The 15,137-nt window shown below is 35.6% G+C and overlaps 1 protein-coding gene across 1 annotated transcript in view; it reads right to left on the bottom strand.

Annotated features, from left to right (window-relative positions):
* ndst2b (N-deacetylase/N-sulfotransferase (heparan glucosaminyl) 2b) overlaps window positions 1-14,184 on the bottom strand; it is a 145,856-nt gene extending 131,672 nt beyond the window's left edge. The window contains exon 1 of the mRNA XM_056469843.1: window positions 14,021-14,184. The gene's annotated coding sequence lies outside the window, so the exon portion shown is untranslated. The remainder of the gene's footprint in view (window positions 1-14,020) is intronic.
* Window positions 14,185-15,137: the final 953 nt, after the last annotated feature.

Below are 15,137 nucleotides of genomic sequence, written 5' to 3'. Positions count from 1 at the left end.
CACCTGCTTGTGTTTCGTTTTGCTAAATGTTCAAGGAAATGTGGTGTGACAGATCAATACACTTAGCTGGGTCAGAGGAAAAGTGAATTCGGTTCTACAGTAGATCTATTCTCAGATTAGTTCACTAGGTCAATAAGGAGCCGATCATCCTGATTTCATTAGCGTGAGAGTCTATGAGGAAAACATTTTGAGTAAATAACATACGGCCTCCATTAGCAATCACAACACAGTCTGATCTCTGATTAAGAAGCGCTGCTAGGGTTTACCTGCCAGCGAGAGAAGCGGTGGTCTTACAATCTGTGTGTGCTGACCTTATTATGAAGATATGAGCAGGCGGCCGTGTGAGCTTTTGCAGCTGGTCAAACAAAAACGGGTAATCGATTGGATAAAAAGCAGGAGCGAACGATTTCTCTCCCAACCTAAAACCATTGAACTGAATGAAAATGGATTTATCAGAGTTAACAGATTTTGGAAAGGAAAACACATTCCCTGCTGTGCTCGATGTAGACTCGGTCTGCATCTGACAAGGTGGGGGTTTCTAGGACAGCGAATATCTCATTGTGTGAGAACGCAAACATCTTTATTGCGTTAAGTCCTCTAAAAAGATAAGCAGAGCAGAAAATATTCAGGCTTTCATCTGTGTGTAACTGAGGGTGACAGTGGTCAAGAGCTTAATTAGAAAGGTTGACTAGTGCTTTTAATTTTTAATTAGCACACATTGAGTCCTAATAAAACAATTAAAGTAAAATGTAATTTAATATAAATGTCGATTTCAGCCTTTTGTAAGTGTGTTATAATGCTCAGCATATCATATTGTTATCTTACAACATGCTAATGTGAAATCACACTGTAATTACTACTAGGCATAAATGATATTGGAAAAATCTAGCATTGCGATATGTTCTAATTTTGCGATATATAATGCAACATGAATACAACTACTTCAGATGACTTAATATCTCTATATGGAAAGAATTTATAATGTTAGATCAATTGGGATTGGGACATTTTCAACTTGCATGTGAGTATTTTCATGCAAAATCTATGAATACAATCAAGAAAAGGTGTTTAGCATTTTCTGAGTCTAAAGACATTTAAGCACAGTAACTGAATCGTAAAAATAAAAATAACTCAATAAAATTCATTGTTGTTAAAGTCACAAATGGTACAATTTCTTATGCCTGGAAGCTTTTTAAGGTCAATATACAATCAAAAACACATTCAAATAATGAATTATAATACAAACTTAACATTGTATATGCTGCGATGCGAATATTGTCACAAGACTATTGACTTGCCTTAAAGGGAGAGGTTACTATGTCAGTATAGGTGACCATAGGTCGAGCTGGACACCCATGACATGTGGAGTACCACAAGGCTCAATTCTGGCACCTCTCCTGTTCAACCTTTATATGCTCCCACTGAGCCGAATAATGAGAAAGAACCAAATCTCCTACCACAGCTATACTAAAGACACTCAAATCTACTTGGTCTTACTGCCTGTGACTACAGCCCCATTGACACCCTCTGCCAATGCACTGATGAAATGAACAGTTTGATGTGCCAAAATGGATGTGTTTTAATCTTTTTTTATATTATTTTTATTTTCACTTTTCCCTTTTAATTCCTGTTTATATAAAGCACTTTGAATTGCCACTGTGTTTGAAATGTGCTATATAAATAAACTTGCCTTGCCTATTGTGAATGACTATATTGCGATATCAATGCTGAAACGATATATTGTGCAGCCCTAATTACTTCAATAAATGATAACCCAGAAAGTATATGGCAGAGCATATAAAAGCAAAATGAATCAGTGTGAATGATCTAATCAAAATACAAAATGTTTGAAAATGTATTACATTTATTCAAATTATGTGTAGTCTAATGTTGAAAACATGACTTAGCAATATGCTAATGCCAGATTTGCATATTGCATTCATAGAATGTTATAATTACCATAATTACAAAATGACAACCCAGCCATTCTTTGGCAGTACTATTAACAACAAAACCAATGTGTAGTTTGAGGGATAAATATACAAAAATAACCTTTTTTTCTGCATGTGCCTAAAAAAAACTTCAGTATGGGGACCAATTTCCACTTTTAACTTACTAATTAGCTTGCATACTGACTTGTAATGAAAATCCATATTCTTAACCCTTAATCATATCAACTTAACTGCAAAACAACTACTTACCAACTATTAACAGTCTAAATATATAATGTTCCACAAGAGTGGTCTATAGGAGTTCGTTCATTCAGCTTAGTCTCTATTTCAGAGGTTTCCAAAGCGTAATGAACCGCTAACAATTCCAGGATATGTTTTATGCAGCGGAAGCCCTTCCAGTCACAACCCAACACTGGGAAACACCCATACATGCTCATTCACATACGCACTCATACACTACAGCCAATTTAGTTTATTCAATTCACCTATAGTGCATGGACTGTGGGGGAAATCAGAGCACCCGGAGCAAACCTACGTGAACACAGGGAGAACATGCAAACTCCACACAGAAATGCCAGTTGGCTCAGTTGGGACTCGAACCAGCAATCTTTTTGCTGTGAGGTGACAGTGCTAACCACTGAGCCACCATGTCACCCTATTTTTAGACATTATTAAACAGAAAAATTGTTGAAATAGCTGCCTAACTACATCAATGCTGAAGCGTCTGCTATTCACACGATCCTGAAGTAAAAGCATGAAAATCATTCAGAACACTCAGAGAATTCAATGTTTACATGTAGTAATCTCATTATTATGGTAATTCAAACAAGGTGTGAACTGAAACACTAAACCCCAAGCTGTTGCAGGTGAAATCAGCATTTGTGTTTGAGCCTCCTGTGACAAACAATTGTGCTTTTAAGCTAAAAAAAATGTAAAGTACACATATAAACAAAGCTGCACGATATTGGAAAAATTGGATATCAAAATATTTATTGCAGAAAAATAAAATATCACAGTATGAATACAGTTTTACAAGATGGTTTGAATGGCTCTTTGACAGTTTTCTGTGGTGTCTAAAGGCCATCACACACCGGATGCGCCCCTCAGCGCCGAAACACGGCATGCACATGTCAGTTGAAAGTATCGCACACCAGATGCGCACATTCGCATGCTATTTTAAACAGAACTATTCAGATGGCGCTCTGTGGCACGGCAGAAATATGAATCGTGGCTTGCAGCGCCGGTGTGTGTACCCTGATTGAAACCTATGTTTATAATTCTGAAATGTATGGCGCTGCGTGGCGCTATGCGGTGCCGAGCACAGCTTCTGGTGTTTGACCCCCTTAACAGTATTCAGGTATAGAAATTGTATAATCACAATGCAAAAAAAGCTTTTCTTACTTTGCTTTGTCTCATTTCTAGTCGAAATATTTCATATTCTTAGAACAAGTAAAAATATTGTTTTGTGTCACCTTCAGAAGAGTTTTTCCTTAAAACAAAAAAAATTGTTTGCCAGTGGCGAAAGTAAAATAATCTCGGTTTTGAAATGTAGATATTTGGACTAGGAACAAGACAAAGATTTTTTCCAATATCATTTTTTCCAGTTTAACTAATTAAATACAACTTTGTTACACCTCCAAACATCATCATTTTCGTGCCCAAATGTTTTAAACACTCTTGAAATGCACATTCACAGGCCTTAAAAACACATGCAGAGGACACTTTAATTTTCTCTGTTATGCTTAAATTTAGCAGTCTACAAACCACATATGCTCTGTAGCTCCCGATCAACTATAATTCAGACTAGGGCTGGGCGATATGGCAAAAATGCAATCTCGATAATTATTTTCCATATTGAATGATAACGATCGATATTTCGATTTAAGTTGTTAATGCTTCCAGATTTAAAAAAGTACCCCAACAATGACTGAAGCCACAAAAACTAAAGGATCCATTGCATTTTCGGTTCTTAGACCAATATAGAGTAAAAAATCCAGAGCTTATCATTGTTATTGACATAAATTTTAATCACAATTCGATAAAATATTGTTTATCAGCCCTAATTCAGACTCAACATCACAGAACTTGCGATGTGACTATTGCAGATGAGCACACTGCGATATCGATGCTGAAATGATAGTTTGTGCAGGCCTACATCTAAACAGTTTTTATGCAAACGCCCCAAAGAAACGTGAAATCAAGGTCAGATGAAATCCACAGGTAAGCATATTACAAAAATACACATCCCTAACCTGTATAAGAAGCACATTAGCATGCAACGCAAAGAAAAATAAGGCCACAGGAAGAAGCACAGGCTGAAAAATGAAAATCTGACAAAGCCCAAAAATCTATAGATTTCCCAGCAAATAATGCCTGCTTTCAAGCGGACTCTTTCATGTCGGAGAGAATACTTGGAACGGGTTGATGAAATGAAAGGACAAAAGCAAATACAAGAGCGAGAGAGAGAGAGCGGCAGAGAGTTGGAGGAAAAAGCACAGCACATTTTCCATTTTCCTCTGCAAGTAAAAAAGCACATGAATTATGGATGCGAGCAAGCCAACAGTGCAAGAATTTGATCCCTGACCAGACAGCTCTTGGCTCCCCGCGGAGCAGCCCGCCACCCTCCCCCCCCACAGGCTTTTTCAACACTGCTACCATCCGTTCCTAACTTCCCACTCGGAAAGAGATCTCAGAGTCTACAGCCTGGGGACAGGACGACGCACTCGTCTAGGAGACTTCAAGACGCTACCTCTGCCTTCTATTGTTAGCATCTTGATTCTAGTTTAAACCGAGCTGACATTTTCACCTGCTGCTTTAAATGTGAACGTTCCCATACTGAAGCTCACGACGGCTCCATCATGAGGGGTTTACATCTGTTATAAGAAGACAAAATGGATTAGTCAAAGAAGCTCCCTCATAAATTTATGACTCATGTAAATACATTTTTTTTGTTTGTTTATTTATTGCCACATGAGCAACTTATGGCTATTTCATGGCAAATATAATATAGATTAAAAATATTACATATTAAGAACTACATAATTCGCAAAGAGAAATTATATTAAAATAATTCTATTTAAATAATAAATAAAAATAAAACATTTATATTAAAGAGCCCCTATTATGAGTTTTTGAAAATGACCTTCCATGCAGTGTGTAAACATCCAGCTGAGGGTTAAATCTGAACGTGCACCCAGTTTAAAAATCTTGATTTTTAAATAAAAAAATTAAACTGCGAGTCGTTTAAAAGAGTTGTCGTCCGTCGTATGGATCTTTTGCGTGTTCGTATCGATGTCGACACAAAACAATGCCAATTCTATATGCCAGATCCGGTAAAGCGTGCCTTTCACTTCAACCGCTAGCAGAGTGCATATGTGTGTGAGACTCATCATGACTAAACATGAGTGAACGTTGTGGTGATTAATGCAATATTCTACCCTGCAACGGGGGATTCGTCTACCATTTTTTAAAGGAAGGATCAGAAAAGACAATTGCTGTATGGGACTTTGTCAGAGCTTGACAGGAACTATAAGAGTACACAGTTCATGGACCAGTTTCTTCCTCCATTTCACACTAGTAAGTAAGTGCCATTAAAATGGCTGCCTCCTTGTTTTCTCTAGCTCTAGCTGTATTTAATTGTGTTTTGTTGCTTGGTTAACCCTGGTTATCTGGTTAACCCTTTATATTCTCATACCGCGTCTAAAACCATGTTGAAAATGCAGCGCGTGACGCTTTGTTTACGTATTTAAATGCATTTGTGAGCTCGTGATCCTCTGCTATTTGTTGTTGCTATGGCCACCGTCAGCTGTTCCTAAACATGTGTGGCGATCAAGTTTCAAAATAGATCAGCTTTTGCCACTGTGTGGATCGATACTGAATGTGTGTCATGGTTAAGAATAGAGCAATATGCTGGTGTTTAACTCGAGCTGAACGCAGTCGACCAATTGCAACACACTGGGTCATCGGACCAATCAGCGCAGATAACATCGTGCTGAGGAGGGGTTTGGGAACAAATGAATCGCTGAACAAATCATATGAGAGTCGTTGGCATATTTAGTTAAAAATAAATGCGTATTATAAGACAATGAAAGTGATTTTTGACCTTGCATGCATATCAGTCTGTTGTCGGAGACCCCCAAAACCAAAATATGACCTTTTTAATGATTGATAGAGGCTCTTTAAAAAGCATAATATATGATTTTTCAGCTTGATATATGATAAAATCTTGTGTTAAATTCTTGTGGTACGATTTATAGCACCAAAATTTATTGCCATTACCATTTTAACACTATAATAGCATCATAATGGAAGTACACTCCTCCTAAGAACGCATAATATTTTATTCTTAAGAATATTTCATTTAATTATAATCATTTTAACCATTTAATAATTAGACATTGCAATCAGAATGTGAAAACAACCATAAACAAATGTTTAAAAAAAAAAATGCAAGGTAAAAAGTACAAGAGAAAATAGTTACAGATCTATTTTCAGTCGTCAGGCACCCACATGAAAATATACTATAGTAATTTATAGTTAATACTATAGTGTTTTTACCCATACTGACACTGACACCTCCAATAGAGATAGAGAGGCTGTGCAATCAGCTAAAATGTGGCTAGAATTGGTTTAATGTATGAGTGATATATATTGCACCACCAAAAATTATTGAGAAATGTCCACATGCTGCACGATAGGCCAACTAGCGATACATGTTTAAAAGCATTCAAAGTGCTCTCTGTATAGAAATAAAGAATAACAGTCATTAAAATTTCACTGTCTAATAAAACATGTTTTATAGTTAGGGAGGCTTGACTGTGGTTGTATGTTGGTGATGCAGCATTCTTCAATAAATACATATGAAATGAGTAACCAATTCGGCATCTAGTATAAACAGTTTGGTCATGCCTGGTCTCAAATATACAATTTGAAGAGTGTCTTTCATATATGTTTGGGTTAATCTCTTGCAGTTTATTGTTTGTACACTTGTAACAATGGTGCAAAATGTTAATACTTTTCATAATAACAAGAAAGAAATAGTTAAACCAAAAAGTGAACATTAAACACAAAACAAAACTTTCCATCTGGAGTTCCTTCACGGGACTCCACACTTGTAAACACTAGATTAAATGGGTTCGCGAAGCCCTCAGTCCTGCCCACACTCCTCAGCGCTACCAAGCCGACCAATCACGTGAGTGACGGCCACAGCAAAGGCTGCACCAGAGCATACCTGTGCGCTTGATGCAGAAGTATAAATCAGCCTTAAATTGCGACGACATCGGAGTTCAAAGGTTGCCGCATCCAAAAGCAGAGGCTGCTACAACTGCTGCTACACAAATTAACCGGTTCGTAAACATGCGATGGAATAGCACTTTAGATATGCTGAAAATCATAATAGTTGTAAACACAAATAGAATTAAGACATGTGGAGTATTCCTATTTCAGTTGCATTATTGAAGTGCAGTACAGACATGTAAACACAACAATCAAACTTACCATCATGTAGGATTTTAGCCGCAATTGCAATATTTCATCATTGATGATTTCTTAAAAATATTGTAAAAATCTTGTCTCGTTCTCGTGAACCCAATCTAGTGTCTTGTCTCGTGGAGTAAGCATCTCATCACACCCCTAGTAATTACTCACTCTCAAGAGGTTTCAAAACTTTTTGAGTTTCTTTTATCTGTTAAACACAAAAGTAAGATATTTTGAAGAAAGCTGAAAATCTGACTTCCATAGTAGGAAAAACAAATACTATGGAAGTCAATGGTTAAAGGTTTCCAACTTTCTTTTGTCCGTTTGTTGAATTTAAGTTTCATTGCATCTACATGCCAACTAATTCTCATTAGATTATAAGTAGACTGTTAGGTTGGGGTTAGGGTTGGGGTTAGTGTAAGCTGACATGTACTTGCAAGGTTTCTTATAGTCAGTTACATGTCTGTTGAAGAAGCAGTATAAACAGATATTAAGCAGACAGTATACTACTACTCAAATGGACCATCAAAATAAAGTGTTACCCTATCTTCTTCTGTGTTCAACTCATAATGGTTTGAGCCAAGTAAAGGGTGAGTAAATGATGACAGAATTTTCATTTTTGGGTGAACCATCCATTTAATTAGCATTACTAAAAGATCTAATTTTAATTGGAAACTACCGTTAGAAAGCATCACGCAGTTAAATATACAGACAAGATCTGGGTAATCCTCCCAATTGTTTGTCATTTTACTAAACACATCATGCTGGGACTCAAGCTATTAGGGTATTTGTTCATGTTTTAAGAGTCTTACTGATAATTGGCCCTAAGATCTAGACAGCAGCTTTATTACAAACCAAACCTTGCTGTCTACAGCCATTTAAAAGGAAAGTTCACCCAGAACTTAAACAATGTTTACTCACCCTCATGTGGTTTCAAACCTCCTTTATGAGTTTCTTTCTTCTGTTGAACACAATAACAATTTTTAGAAGCTGAAAAATTGTAACCATTGACTTCCATAGTAGGAAAAACAAATACTACAGAAGTTACAGATTTCATAAACAAGAAAGAAAGTCAAACAGGCTTGGAACAAATAGAGGATGAGTAAACTACAGAAGATTCATTTTTGGTTAAACTATCTCTTTAAGGCTTCTTTCAAATTGAAAGAAATGATCTTATCTGTCGATATCAGATCTTAAAATCAGACTATAACCTGTCCCAGAACAGGTTAGTCAATGAAGCTAACCTTCATGGTCACTTAAACAGAGTTGGTGCAAAAGAAACTAAAACATACCTAGCTAACCAGCTAAACTGGCTTTATAGGCTACAAAAAAATAGAATGCGGTCTTACAATTTCAACAAATTAAATCCTGAAAGATATCACAATCATATAGCCAATGTTCTAAAATGGTCTTTTGTCTATGATGCATATACAGACGTGTCTACTTTAATATTGAGTTCAACTGGCTACCAAGCCAAATTCACCAAAATATCTTAATAAACTCAAAGTGAATCAGTGCACTGAGAATTCGGTGACTCACCGAGCAACGTTTTATAGATACTGGTTAGGAGGACTGCATCATTCCACAACCACAAACAAAACGCCATCACACCAACCAACATGCTTATAAAACAAACTTTGAAATGGTTATAAAAAGCATTGCAAAGGTCTAAACTATGAAACAGCCAACAGACAATTAATCATCATAACTATTAACAGACATTGGTTGCACTGTGAGTACTACTACACTATTGCATTTGAATGAATTCAGCAAGAAACACCTTATTTAGTTCCATTAAATATAGCAAATTATTCATGCTGAAAACAACATCCCATTTTTAAGGTATGTAAAAGACACTTTATCAATAGCTGAATTCATATAGATCCTAATAATTTGGTATGTAACCAAAATTATAGTCTAGTAGTTTCCAAATAAGATACTGTAAGTCATATTTAACCACAGCATCATTAGTTGGACAACTCCTTTTAATTTGATATTGCACTGTGAGAGGTTATTTCTAATCTCGTCATGTGCAGAAAAACGTTGAAGACATCAGTCCTTGCTTCAGACTCTCATCCACATATGCCTTATTTTAGGTGCATTTTAGTGCTCAATAAATATAAGCAGCACAGAACAAAGCTTCATGTGTTCGCTGCTTTCTGTTTAGGATCCAAGATAGATAAATCACCAAAAAAAAGCAGGAAGATGGCTTAGAATGTGATTTTTACCCCAGATCCATATATTCATGCAGTGGGAATACTCAGTCTGAACACTCTTGAATATAAAGACTCCAAAATGTTCATCTAAAAAAGGATTCATGGATGTTAAATGGAACAAATCCATGCCAATAAGGAACCTTCGTTTTTAAGAGTGAAGCTTCTGACTTCAATTGCTCTCAGATTTAGCTTGTCCTCTTCTAAACAATGTTTGAAATGCTGTATTGCCAGCACTTCTTGTGTTATATGCCTCTTTATGGCCAATTGCTTGTTGTATTCCTCATTTGTGACTCAGTCTGGATAAAAGCCTTGGCAAAACAAATATAAATACACTATGTTTGGAATAGGGATGCATGAAAAATCAGCTACCACATTTTTGTAAATGTGATTGTTATTGGCCCAATAAGAAAAATATGAGCTTGATGTATTAAATATGATAAATTATGGATTATTTATGCCAGTTTTTATTGAAGAGGGATAAAATCTCTGCAGTCTGGGAGATGTTCACTGTTAAAAATTTCAATTTGTAAGTCATTTTGTGGAAAGAAAGATCTAAATGTTAAAAGAAAACCAGCTGTTCCCTGGAATTGTTTACCTTCAGTTATTAAAACCAAGCTTAAAAGATAACCATATCAAAATTTATATGCATCTACCTACATATTGGTTACAGACTTTTAAATGTACAGTTGAAGTCAGAATTATTAGCCCCGTTTATTTTTTTCCCCAATTTCTGTTTAACAGAGATGATTTTTTTTCAACACGTTTCTAAATATAATAGTTTTAATAACTCATTTCTAATAACTGATTTATTTTATCTTTGACATGATGACAGTACATAATATTTTGCTAGATATTTTTCAAGACACTTCTATACAGCTTACATTGACATTTAAAGGCTTAACTAGGTTAATTAGGTTAACTAGGCAGGTTAGGGTAATTAGGCAAGTTATTGTATAACGATGGTTTGTTCTGTAGACTCTCGAAAAAAAAATTACTTAAAGGGGCTAATAATTTTGACCTTAAAATGGATTTTGCTAAATTAAAAACTGCTTTTATTCAAGCCGAAATAAAACAAATAAGACATTCTCTAGAAGAAAAAAACTTGATCATACATACTGTGAAAATTTCTTTGCTCTGTTAAACATCATTTGGGAAATATTAAAAAAAGAAAAAAAAAATTCAAAAGGGGGCTAATTATTCTGACTTCAACTGTATAGAGTTATCAGTATTGACTAAAATTTTTATATTGGTGCATTTCAAGAACTGTGTCTATTTAATAATAATAATTCCTTACATTTATAAAGCGCTTTTCTAGACACTCAAAGTGCTTTACACAGTGGGAGTGATCTCCTCATCCAACACCAGTGTGCAGCATCCACTTGGATGACGTGACGGCAGCCATGTTGCGCCAGACCGTACACCACACACCAGCTGATTGGTGGATGAAGTGATGAAGCCAATAATGATATGAGCATGGTTAGGAGGCCATGATGGACAGAGGCCAGTGGGCAAATTTGGCCAGGATGCCAGGGTTAAACCCCTACTCTTTTTCGAAGGACATCCTGGGATTTTTAATGACCACAGAGAGTCAGACCTTGGTTATACCTGAGTAGTATACAATATACTGGGGCGTTAGGACCCACACAAACAAAGTTGAGCACCCCCTGTTGGCCTTACTAACACCACTTCCGGCAGCACCCTAGCTTTGTCAATTTTGCTAAACGTTTCTTTTTTTTTTTTTTTGATGGATTTGTTGGTTTTACCAATTGGCCATAGCTTTACATGGGCAATTTATGAAAATGAAGACCTGTTTTATAAAAGTATTTAGGTCTCACAATAGCATATATTAGTGAATTTAATAGTTTTTAAGGGCTTAAATTTTGTTTTTGAAATTTAAAACATTTAAGACTTTTTAAGACCCTGGGGACAACATGAAAAACTACAACTTTTTTCCCTTTTGAACACAATATATTTTATTTTGAGAAACATTTATAATATTTTGGAAGAGTAAACATGTCAGGCAGAATAATGAAAATGAATTATTGACTTCTGCTGTCTTCATTTGTTTCAAAAACACAGATTTCTTTACAATTTAAAACTGAATCTGAAACTGAAGATACTGAAAAAAAGTTAATTAAAAAATCTTACACATACCTTAGGAACGGTATTACAGAAAAGTTTGGCGGTTTTAAAACCTTGATTTTTTTGAAACGTTGTATACCTTGAAAACGGTTATCATCCAATGTCTATAGTGCATTATATTAAAAAACATAATTGATTTGTGTGTGTGAGACTGTGTTAAAGGTATGACAGATTGAAGGAGGTGCTTGTCGCAAGTAGATAAGGTAGGCCTATTTACACAGCAAGCACGTAATCTGAATTGGCTCCACTTTTATTGAGCACTGATTAAGCTCTTCATGAAGCAAATTACATCCTGGAGAATGAAGCCCACGAGCAACAATGTTTAATTATATCTGACTCATCAAGGACATCAATGAGGCACTCAATGACTGGTATTCTTCTTCAGCTCTCCGACCAGCACTCATTGGGTTCCTCATTCGAACGAGAGGCATTAATAGGTTCGTTTCAAAGGAGGCGGAAGCTCTTTTATTCCTCTCTTCTCCTACTTCAATAGCCGCTGAATGTAATTACTGAGCTGAAGTTGAAACGTCGAAAAAAACCACGACTTTTATAATTTCATTCCAAATATGCCATCACTGATTCCACCAGCAATAGTCATTTCTTCCTTCATTGCATTCTTTTGTGTCTTTTTACTCTAGATTTGTTCATTTTTACGTGGAACCACCAACATCTTATCAGAAGTGCATTAAAACAGACTTAATTTGTATTCGTCTTATAATTAATGTTGTAAAAATCACACATATGGGTGTGCTTGAACGCACATTCAGTGAAACTATCTTGCTGTAAGCCTTCACAAGCAAGAAAACAGATGCTTTCCTAATCACACAGTCTACGTATTCCCTTAAAACACAGAGATTTAATGAGCATCTCAAAAAGTAAACCTTGAAATATGTCATTTAGCCAATAGTCTTATGTTGGGATGACAGCAAACTTCATCAGAACATCTTCCTTTTGGATCCGCTCTCTAAAAACATTTTTTTGATGTGCAAATCAGAGGCGAGACAAAACAAAACACGTCAGGAGGAAACTTCCCACACACACCTTGGTGGAATATCATAGACTGCATGCTGACAATACCCCAAATGCCAACAGCAAAACTATTATAAGTCATGTTTTAGCACAAAGACACTGTACACAGGTTTGTTGGGGCTTTGGATCAAATGCAACAAAAGATCCTTTATAATAGAGATAGAACAATAACTGGTTTCAACAGTATTTTATCAATCCATATATCAGTACAGGTCACCAATAAATACTAGCCAAGCATTTGTTGAAACCCTAAAGTGTAGAATTATTTCAGGATAATTGCAAGGTGTCTCTTAAATATTAAATGTCCATCTTAAAGGAATAGTTCACTCAAAAATTAAAAATTAGCCATCATTTACTTGTTTCAAACTATTTTTTATCTTTTATGTTGAAGGCAGAATATATTTTGAAGAATGTTGGAAACCTGTAACCACTGGGATCTATTGTATTTGTTTTCCTACTATGGAAGGCAATGGTACAGATTTCCAACATTCTACAAAGCATCTTCTTTTTTGTTCAACAAAAAACACAATTGATGGCAGAATTTTCATTTTGGGTGAGCTATTGCTTCAGTAATTAGTTCAATTTAAATTGTAAAACACCAATTAATAAATAAATTAGCAAACTTCTGCATCCCAAAACAGTGATTAGCCAATTAAAAATGTATTATTTATAATATCTATTTTGAGTCTTCTCATAATATCTATACACACACATTACTACAGAGATTAAATAGACATCTAAAAACAACAGTTATTGGTAATTGTTATGGTAACAGCCAACTTACTTCAAATATTAGGTTATAAAAGCTCAACAAAACCTACAAACTGACAAAACCTCTTTCCAGAGACATTTAAACATGTTGACAGGTCTCTCCCGACATAGTGTACTACTGGCCATAGAGAAAGTGATGGTCTCAAGACTATAGACTACTGCTAAACATCACAACTTTGCAAACAAACAGCACTGATTTGTCTTGAATCTGAAAACGCCCCTTTATACAGTACATACCCAGCTGAAGAAGTGTCACGCAACACTCATTCATCCCGCATTTGCTAAAACCTGAAGGCAAAATGAGCCGTTCCTGCATCTATCGCACTGCCACATTGCAAGTGAAGTCAACGCCAAACCAGCGTGTGCGTTTCCAGAGAAAGCAAACAGCCCTACACTTCACGCATGCAACACAGCGCTCGGGAAGCATCGCCTTACCGTTTTAAATGGCTGCTTTCGGTGCGGGTCTCTAGAATCCGAATGAAAAGAACGCCGCGGAAAGAACTTTGATGTTTCGTAAACGCATCCCGCGCCGCCGCTCCGCCATCTTCATCTCCAGCCCGCGCCGACTGAGAGAGCGAGACACGAGAGCTGCTGAACTGGCGGCCGCGCGGGGAGGGTTTTTCACAAAACAGCCTGAAGTTCAGCCTGAGCTCCTCCATCCATGCACTACACCCCTGTCATCTTACCATACCGACTACACTCCAAACAAATGATTTTATTTGCTGCTTGTTCGAACTACTTATTTAAAATGAGCCAAATCAACAAAATTCTTTAGTTTTTTGGGGGGACAACTTAATTGTTTTATGTTTAATCCACTTGAATTTGTAAAAAGAATTAATTAACTTAATCGATTAGTGTTGGTACACTCAAAGGACTTTCAAAAGGACTGCTTGTTCAAACTACTAATTTAAAATGAGTTAAAACAACACAGTTCTTACATTTTTGGGGACAACTTTTTTATGTTTAATCAATTTAATTTTGTAAAAAGAATTAATGTAACTTAATCAATTTGTGTTGGTATGAAGGAATTGTGCAGGATTCAGAATTTTTTGCAGGCTATTTTATGAATGAAAATGCGATAAAGGCAATTTTTAAACTAAAGATTTGGACACATTTTTATTTTATTTATTCATCAATTTTATTTTAAATTGATGAATAAATAATTACTAATAAATGAAATACATAAATTCTTATTTTAAATAAGTAAATAAATGTGACTGCATTGTTGTATTGAATAAAAAAATAGACTATATATGCAAAATAAGCTCTAGGAATAGGTGGAAAAAGCCATCAGATGACTTTACTCAAAAAGCAAGTTAAATTAAAAGAGATTTTGACTTCATAAAAAAAGTGAGTAAACCCAGCCATTGCCTTAAAATTAGGTACCAAATGTACGGAGTGAATAATTATTTTAAAAAATAAGTCAACTTAAAGGTATAATAATTTACCCAGAAATGAAAATGTACTCACTGTTGACTCTCCCTCGTGTGGTTTAAAACCTTTATGAGTTTTTTTTCTTTTTTTCTGTTGAACACAATGAAGATATTTTGAA

This window comes from Danio aesculapii, chromosome 12 (assembly GCF_903798145.1).
Source record: "Danio aesculapii chromosome 12, fDanAes4.1, whole genome shotgun sequence".
NCBI lineage: Eukaryota > Metazoa > Chordata > Actinopteri > Cypriniformes > Danionidae > Danio > Danio aesculapii.
This window is presented reverse-complemented; position numbering and strand designations above follow the sequence as displayed.